This window comes from Neltuma alba, unplaced genomic scaffold (genome assembly GCF_004799145.2).
Source record: "Neltuma alba isolate B1F8T4 unplaced genomic scaffold, ASM479914v2 tig00012009_pilon, whole genome shotgun sequence".
Taxonomy (NCBI): Eukaryota; Viridiplantae; Streptophyta; class Magnoliopsida; order Fabales; family Fabaceae; genus Neltuma; species Neltuma alba.
In genome coordinates, this window is record NW_021636580.1 from 296,469 (window position 1) to 304,610 (window position 8,142).

Below are 8,142 nucleotides of genomic sequence, written 5' to 3' on the forward strand. Positions count from 1 at the left end.
CTTGAAACTTGAGCAGCCTTTTCTAAGAGAATAATTGGAACAATAATGGTGGCTACGATTACGAAAAAAACGTATTAATGACAAGAGAGCCAATAAGCAATCTTAAAAGAGCACAATGGACCCATGTTCCCCTTTGGGGATTATTGTTACCAATGGTGGAATTCTTATTTTTGCCAAAGCTGTCGTTCCATCGACATTAGTGATAAGATACCTTCCATTAGGAAGGTGTGGCCTTCTCTGCCAACACATACCCAACAGATGATTGTAGGTCCAATATGCTTCGGCGGAGCCGAAGGGCTCGAAATAAGACTTGGAAGTCGTTGAAATGATTTGGCTATCATTCCTTCTGCAAGATTCTCTATGACTCCTCTCTCTCTCTCTATATATATATATATACACATATTTTGTGCTATCTTCCTTCTGCTCTCTCTGTTCATCATATTCCCATATCTGTGACCTTTTATCTGCTGGTAGAGTCGAGTAAGCTCTGTATCTGTTGATATATCCAGAGCTGACTATTTATTGTTACTGTGTTATATTTAGCGTTCTTTAACATGACAGATTGTTGACACTTTTTGGCACAAATAAGAAGAATTTGAGGATGCCGGAACGAAATTTCCATCATTACGCATTTCTGCAAATATACAGGACACATCTTCTTGTAGTTCAGTTGTCCGCATATGTGGCGCCTAACCTTGGGGGTTAGGGAGTCTGAGAGCCGCTCGGGTGAGCTGAACACGCGATCCTCATGGTACTGCTGGATTTGACATGTTTGCCTTCCAGACAAATTATTTATTGTCATTAAATTAAATTAGGTACATGTATAATGGTGTCGATAGAGATAATTCGTTGACAGAGTCAACATTAAGTAAAGATGAGTTACGTGGTGGTGATCTAGCTAAGATCCATGCCTCCTGCTCGATACTGGTTATCTGGTTACTATTTTCTAAGATTCAATGTATCATTGTTGAGTTGATTAGTGTGCTTCACTCTTCAATAATTCACATGGACAATCTAATTAATACTACTAATACCATATCATATTACGAGCGAAATGGTGCATTTCTTTTCCTTTTTGGTACAACTTAACTTGCATGAGTTCAGTTTTCTAGGGAGATAACATAACGAAAACAATGGTAAAATATGGAATACACCCTGCGCTGGTGTTTAGCTTAGTGCAATGTAAAATATCTAATTTTTGGTCATAATGATTATGCATTATATTAATTATACCGTATGTATAACACTTAGACTGAAATTACCGTAATTTTTTATATATATACACATGCATATACTTCTCTCCTTATTATTTTATTGATTTATTCTTTTATAATTTTAAGGAACGAACTAAGATGTGTGTTATTTTCCTCTTAGTTGATGTCATTTGTTTAATTTTCTCATCTCTCACTTGACACTTTTTGTGCTTTTAATAGCGTCCGCTCGAGTCCGCATTCCATACTCAGCACTCAAAAGTACTGAGTAGCGTAGGAACTTAGAGCTCATTTGGTTCAATTCTATTGTAGTCATGTAATGGCAATTAACATTACATTACTAAGAAGAGAATGTTTGGTTGCTCTTTAATTTGGTAATAGGATTTACCATGGTAATGATAATTACCAAAAAATTGGTAATCCTCATTCATATCTCCCCCCATATGAACACTCATTACCATCCATTACATATTTGAAAAAGTCACATTTGCCCTCTATTTGTTTCGATGGTCTCCTTTGTTCTTTATCACCCACCCTCCGTTGCAGTCGACCGCCGTGAATGTTGTTGCACCCAGCACCCACCACGATGCTGACCATTGTGAACACCTCCGCCACACCAAGCACCCACTGCCGCTGATGACCTGACCACCACGAACGCCGTCGTACTTGACACCGAGCAGCACCACTGTCTCTGCCCGATTTCTGTCCCTATGCTTTGCATTCTTCATGACCTCCGGTTTATTCTCCTCTTGCTATATCATCAGCCTCCAGCATCCTTCCTTCAAAAATCTCATATATCTGCCTTCCCATGCCATCCAATGATGATCTTGTCTCTACATTCTTCGATCTGCGTGTTGTTTGGGTTTTCAGATCTAATTCTTTTTCTATTTCATATCCTTTCTTTCCATATCTGTTTTTTAATTTCCCTTATCTTCTTTTTTTCAAATCTCTCTTGCTTTATAAACAGTATTTTTCATTTGGGTTGATGAAGATGGAAAAATTTTAATGATGATGATAGTGGCCTTATTTTCATAGATGATTTTATCATTGGCTTTAATGGTTTCAGTCCGTTATGATAATGAATTCAATAGCTAGTGAAATGAAGGATTGCTCTGTGCATTTTATCGGCAGTCTTGTCGAGGAAGAAGAAACGTTCGGGAAAGGAAGGATTGTTTTTTGGTCAAGGAATAAAAGGGTCATTTCAGAAATTTTATTTGTTTTATTGAAAATAATAAATATCATCTACCATGTTTTCTTTATAATATACCAAACAGATCATCAGTAATCAAAATTACATTACAACCTACTATATTACATTGCAGTGTATTATAAAAGCAAATTGCAATTGAACCAAACAGGCCCTTAGTTCCTCCCCTTCCCCCTTTACCTTCTAAAAAGAAATATATGCACTAAAATTATTTTTTATTTAAGTTTTATTAAATATTTTAAAAATATTTTTTTCACGTGTATTCATTATCCTAAAACCTTGTGTTTCATCTAATACACTAAGATATTTTTTTTAGATGTTTCCCATATTTTAAAATATTTTTAGATACAATTATCCAACGCCCTCAATTATTTTTTTATTCATCCGTCATTTAAAAATATTTTTCTAAATACATCTAGTATCTTAAAATATTTTGTGATTTATTTAATGTTCTAAAATATTGAGTGTTGGATGAAATTTAATTCAAAAATAATTTTAATATATATTACTTTTAATCCTTAATATAAGAGATAGTTAACTAATTTGAGTAGATTAAGAAAACTAATTATATTAGTTATTTATAATAAATATGTGTCGTCTTTTTTAAAATATTCTTACTAATCAAGTGTATTAACTAAAATTATCATCATTATAATAATTATTTTAGAAAAAATAGATAAATATAAGAGATAAAATAAATTAAAATATTATATTATTATTAAAAAAAATTTAACAAGTTTTTTTAATTTTTTTGTGATGAACAAGGAGGGGAAAAAAACTAAGGCCCCACAAACGCCGTGCTCATCAGGCTTATCACCACGGAATGCGGACGCGCGTCAGCTCTGCTGTGGGCATTTCTATTCTCTCCTATCAATCCAATTCATTTTGCAACGTCAAAATAATGGCCAGCGCCCGCACACGCTTTACTTTATGTACACACAGTTGGCTGACCACGACATACCTCGTCTCATGTGGATGGAGGCACACACGGCCCTTCCCTCCCTCCCTCCCCCCTCTCAACCTCTGATTCTAAACCTCAATCTCTTTGGTGGCTATACCCAACATCTTCGCCGTCCTTCTCCCCATTATACTTGATTTATTTAATTTAAGTTGATTAAAAAAATTAATTAAGTTAGTTACTTATAATAAATAAGTATTATTTTTTTAAAAATATTTTTACTAATCAAATATATTGGTTAGAACTACTATTATTATAAGAATTATAATAAAAAAAATAAAAAATAAATATAACAGACAAAATGAATTAGGATATTATATTTAAAATTAAAATAAAGAAAAGTTAATATAATCACTGTACAAAGAGGTGTGGTCGTCCACTGATTTGCAGCAGACCAAAAGAATGAAAAATCAGCCTCACATGTGAACGGTCATTACTTATCCTTATCCCTGTTACCCGCAAATGTACAGATATCCTATTTTCTATTTTTCTCCGACGCTAATTCTAAAGCACACTCTCTTTCATGGCTATACCCAATGTCTTCACCTCCCTTCTCTTGCTTCCTCTTCATTTGGTTTTACTTTGAGTTTTTTTATTACAATATTATATTTGAAACAAAAATATAGGATATTATATTTATGACTAAAATAAAAATCAAACAAACTCTTTTATTAAAGATATTAAAAATAAGAGGTGTAGTATTTTTTTTTTTATGATGAAGAAGAAGGAAAAAGGGGGCCTAAGGTCCCACAAACGCCGTGCTGATCAGGCTGATGGCTACAAAATGCAGACGCGTGTCAGCTCTGCTGTGAGCATTTCTATTCTCTCCTATTAATCCAAGTCATTTTTCAACGTCAAAATAACGACCAACGCCTCACACACACTTTATAAACCAATCCCAACGTGGTTTCTGGCCAACATATATTCACACAGTTGGCTTGCTACGTTGCACCTCGTCTCATGTTGATTGACGGACAAACGCCCCCCCTCCCTCTCTCTTCTCCTAACTTCTGATTCCAAAGCTCACTCTCTTTCATGGCTATACCCAATATCTTCACCGTCCTTCTCTTGCTTCCTCTTCATTTGGCTTTTGGAAACTCAACTTTGAATTTGACTCTCTACGCCAGTGATCAAAACTCTTCATGGCTCTCACCGTCCAAAGAATTTGCTTTTGGATTTCACCCAATCAACAACAACACAAGCTCTTCTTGCTTGCCATCTGGTTCGACAAAATACCTGCCAAGACCATTGTCTGGAGTGCAGACATCGCAGATCCAATACCACTGGGATCGAGGGTTCACCTCACATCAACGGGTCTCACACTTACTAACCCCCAAGGTCAGTGATGTGGGCAACCAAACCAGAAGAAGATGTGTCCTACGGAGCAATGCTTGATACCGGAAATTTTGTTCTGGCATCCTCCAATTCTTATTTGTGGCAAAGTTTGAACAATCCTATTAACACGCTCTTACCTGCACAAACTTTGGATGTGAACAGTAAGTTATCTTCTCGATTGTCGTCGGTCAATTACACAAAGGGAAGATTTGAGCTTTATTTTGATAGTGGAAATCTCTCCTTAAGTCAAATTGGGTGGCCATCTGAATCTCATTACGACAAATATTTGAGTATTCGCACGAGTTCTAATGACTCTACCTCACAACTAGTCTTCAATTCGTCGGGATATATTTATGTGAAGACAAAGAGTGGAGATCAAATAGCTCTTGGGTTGAGTAATTCCAGTCTTTCTGTTGGAAGATATTATTACAGGGCTACACTTGATCCTTATGGAGTCTTCTCGATGTATTCCCATCCCAAGGGACCCAATGAAGATCAAGTTTGGTCAATTGAGTGGTACGTTCCTGATAACATTTGTACTGCAATATCTAGTGATTTGGGTGGTGGTTGTTGTGGCTATAATAGCTACTGCCCTTGGGATGACAACAACAAGAGACCAAATTGCACCTGTCCAAAAGGATATTTCTTGGTAGATCCAAATGACAAATTCGGAGGATGCCAACCTGGTTTCTCCCTTGGTTGTGGAGCTGATGATGCTCGATCACGAGAAAATCCAGAAGAGGTATACCGCATGGAGCCTTTGCAAAGTGTGAATTGGCCTCTTGGAGATTATGAAAGGTTGATCAATTTTACCCAGGATGAATGTATAAAATCTTGCTTGCATGATTGTAATTGTGCAATTGCTATCACTGGAGAGGATTGTTGGAAGAAAAATTTACCCCTTTCTAACAGAAGATTATCTCTAAGTAAGGTTGAAACAATAGCATTCTTGAAAATAAGAAGTCAACCACTGGGTAATCTTAATCCTTCTCTGCAAAAGGAATATCGGGTCCAACCTGCTTTGTTGGGGTCCCTTATTGGCTCCCTTGTTCTTAGTACTCTATTGGCAGCCGCTTTGGTTTCCATATTCTCTTAAAGCCCAAAAAGACTACTCGTGTTACAAGCCTTGTCGAAACAAATATGCATTCTTTCTCATACAAAGCACTGAAGGAGGCAACAAATGAGTTCAACGAAGAAGTAGGAAGAGGTTCCTTTGGCATTGTGTACAAAGGCGTCCTCAGATCAGTAACAAAAACTGTTGTCGCAGTGAAAAGATTGGATAGATTGTCTCAAGAACGAGAAAAGGAATTTAGGAATGAGTTGAGAGCCATTGGAAACACATGCCACAAAAATCTGGTTCGGCTGATTGGGTTTTGTGAAGAGGGAGTTTATAGACTTTTGGTGTACGAGTTCATGAGCAATGGTACTCTCGCCGATATTATCTTTGGAAAATCCAACCCGACTGGAATTTAAGGGTTAACTTTGCTTTGGGAATTGCAAGAGGTTTGCTTTACTTACATGAAGAGTGCGACACTCCTGTCATCCATTGCGATATTAAACCTCAAAATATACTGATAGATGCACATCTGAGGGCAAAAATCTCAGATTTTGGGCTAGCCAAGTTGTTATCTTTCGATCAGAGTCAAACCAAGACAATGATAAGAGGAACTTGAGGATATGTAGCACCAGAATGGTTCAAAAATGTTCCTGTAACTCCCAAGGTTGATGTCTACAGCTATGGCGTGATGCTGCTAGAGATAATTTGTTGCAGAAGAAGTGTGGAAATGGATATGGATAAAGGGGAGGAAGGAGAGGCAATACTGACAGACTGGGCTTATGATTGCTATGCGGAGGGAAGAATAGACATTCTCGTAAAGAACGTTGAGGAGGCCATGGCCGACAGAAGGTTGAAGAAGTGGGTGATGATAGCGCTGTTGTGCATCCAAAGAATCCTGAAGTGAGGCCTACCATGCAGACAGTGACGCAAAAGTTAAAAGGCGTCGTTGACATTCCGAATCCGCCGCCGCCTTCATTCTACACACACGTTTGAGTGTCGCAACGATGGAAGCCGTACGTGGTTTTATGGCAGTCATTATTACCTTAAATAAACTGCCCACGTTGGTTATCATTATACTACGTACTATGTTGTTCATAATGGTCGTAACTGCGCATACTATTTTCTTTTGTAGTCTTTGCACTTAACTATGTCTTAATTAGGATGGTTTTATGGTCTATATTCTGCAGCCACACCCTGGTTGACGAACTTGAGCCGAAGTCTTGAGGAGATATAGGCTCTCATGATTTGAAGGAGACGAGATATAATGATTTGATATTACCTAATTTTGACTTGAAAAGAATACACATCACAAACTTGCATCGAAGAGAAGAAATAAGAAATATATTGTGCTGCTACACAGCTATGTGCGCGTGACTTTTGTTTTTTTTCCTTTTCTTTTTGTGTTCTTTTTATGTTAATGAAGCAAAAATTAATAAGCGGAAAGTAGTCCCCAGATTTAGAATTTTTTTATTTTAAAAAATAGATATTTAGACTTGAATTTTGAAAGAAAGACTTGTGTGTATCTGCAACACTATTAAATAGAGATTATAGATATGCATATTGAGTACTACCTCTCTACACATCCCCTCACAAGTAACAATTTAAAAATTATAAAAAAAAAATAAAAGAAGACTCCTTGAAGTTTGATGATTATGATGTAAAGAGATAGTATAAAAAATGATAGTAGAGAATCAAGATCTGATTCCTTCATACATACAGAAGTACTAACATGTTGATTTAATAGATGCCCGATTTTTCTCACGCAGTACATGTCAAAATTAATCAAATAAAAATATTATTCACTGTAATTTAATATTTACCAATAAAATAATTCGAATTGATATAAGTTTCTATAATCCTTAGAGCAATGAAAAAAACTTTATTTAAGACCGTATCTTACTTATGAGTAGAGTTAAAAAAAATTGCTGTTTTCTCTATTGTTTTGTTTTATTTTTATATTATCATTATTAATTGATATTTACTACTGCTACTCTTCTCTTTGATGAACTGCTGATGGAGGTGGATGCAATATTAATTACAAATTGAATGAAGCCCGCTTGCTGTTGCTTTATGTGCTGACCAGTGAATGTGGCCCTCATGCTTTAACATAAATGCTTGATGTCGAGGTCCAAAAGAAAGGAAAACCTTTTGCATACGCAGGTTCATTCCAGATTCTGGTCAATTTAGTTTGTCTATGTTTCCATCGCGAAGAGATTTAAATGATTACAGCATGTTCTATCAGAAAAAATCATGCCAAAAAAAATTAATCTAAGCAAACAATGGCACTAGTGTTTGTTCACTAATAAAAAAATAGGAGATACAAAACAATAAAAAATTAACTATATGAAGAATAAAAAAAATCCCAAAAAATATA

At 36.0% G+C, this 8,142-nt stretch overlaps 1 pseudogene; it reads left to right on the top strand.

Moving 5' to 3' along the window:
* Window positions 1-4,411: 4,411 nt before the first annotated feature.
* On the top strand, window positions 4,412-6,761 carry LOC114721040 (G-type lectin S-receptor-like serine/threonine-protein kinase LECRK2; annotated as a pseudogene).
* Window positions 6,762-8,142: the final 1,381 nt, after the last annotated feature.